The sequence below is a fragment of the Myotis brandtii genome, unplaced genomic scaffold (genome assembly GCF_000412655.1).
Source record: "Myotis brandtii unplaced genomic scaffold, ASM41265v1 scaffold509, whole genome shotgun sequence".
Classification (NCBI taxonomy): Eukaryota; Metazoa; Chordata; class Mammalia; order Chiroptera; family Vespertilionidae; genus Myotis; species Myotis brandtii.
In genome coordinates, this window is record NW_005369409.1 from 740,434 (window position 1) to 741,608 (window position 1,175).

Here is a 1,175-nt window from a genome sequence, read left to right on the forward strand (position 1 = left end):
GCACAGATATATATATATATATATATATATGCCAAGCAACCAGAAGGACCAGAATGACCAGGATGACCGGTCACTATGACGTGCACTGTGGCCAGCCAACCAGCCTGATTGGCACCCCTTACCCCGATCAGGGGCAGGGCCGGCTGGCCAACCTCCCGTGTCCCCTCCCCCTGGCCGGCCCGGCCCTGATGGCCCTGACTGGGATGGGCCGGCCCAACCCCACCCATGCACAAATTCGTGCACCAGGCCTTAGTAATACTATACAGATCTGACAATTGGTAAGGGGAAATGTATATGAAAAGTTGCAACAAAATTATTTGCCCATTATTTTTGCTAAGAGAAAGTATATCTAACTGTACTACCTCTGCCCCTTAAATTTAATAAATTCATAATTTGTTTAGAAATTTTTTTAGCAAACTGGCACATCATATTACACAACAGAAAAACATCCATCAAGTTCAGCAAAGAAAACTTATATAAGCCTTTTGTACAGAAATTTTAAAAATCTAAATGACTATGATTCCTCTATTAGCAGAAACACATAATGCAATCTTTATAAATTTGCCAAATATAGCAATATCTACATAAATAGACTTACATATAGATATGAAACATTATTTGTGAACAGTGTGTTGGACCAGCAGATTTGTATCAGACCATGGGATGATATGGACCCTACATCTTTAAGAACTGAACAAAGGACTCCCAGCAACAATCTGAGGTGGAAGGACAGTTCTCAATACTCATGATTGAAAGCTTGCTGCAAAGAGCCAGCTCAAAGGGAAGGCTGTGCAGGTTGGGGTTGTCATTCAAATACAGTTCTTCTAGGTCAGGGGTGGGCAACCTTTATGTGAGTGCGTGCCAAAACCAGCAAAATCTCTGACTCAAAATTCTTCTGTGTGCCAACCCTAATTTTTTGAGAACATGTTATGCCTACTTAATATCTCTTAAGGTGTACGTATGTGAAGAACCTTGAAGAAATAATAAAATTCATTCGAGTGACAAAAACACAGTATATGATGATGAAGAATACATTTATTTTTTAATGTATACATGTACACTGATAGTCCGACAGAAAACTTTATGACTCCATTTGATATTATTAGTGGGACTTTTGCTGCTGCATCACTGATGACAGAGATTTTACATCAGGTTTATATTTCGTGACCTTCAGA

At 39.7% G+C, this 1,175-nt stretch overlaps 1 pseudogene; it reads right to left on the reverse strand.

Moving 5' to 3' along the window:
* Positions 1–651: 651 nt before the first annotated feature.
* The window catches only part of LOC102250865, a 2,466-nt pseudogene continuing 1,942 nt past the window's right edge, over positions 652–1,175 (reverse strand).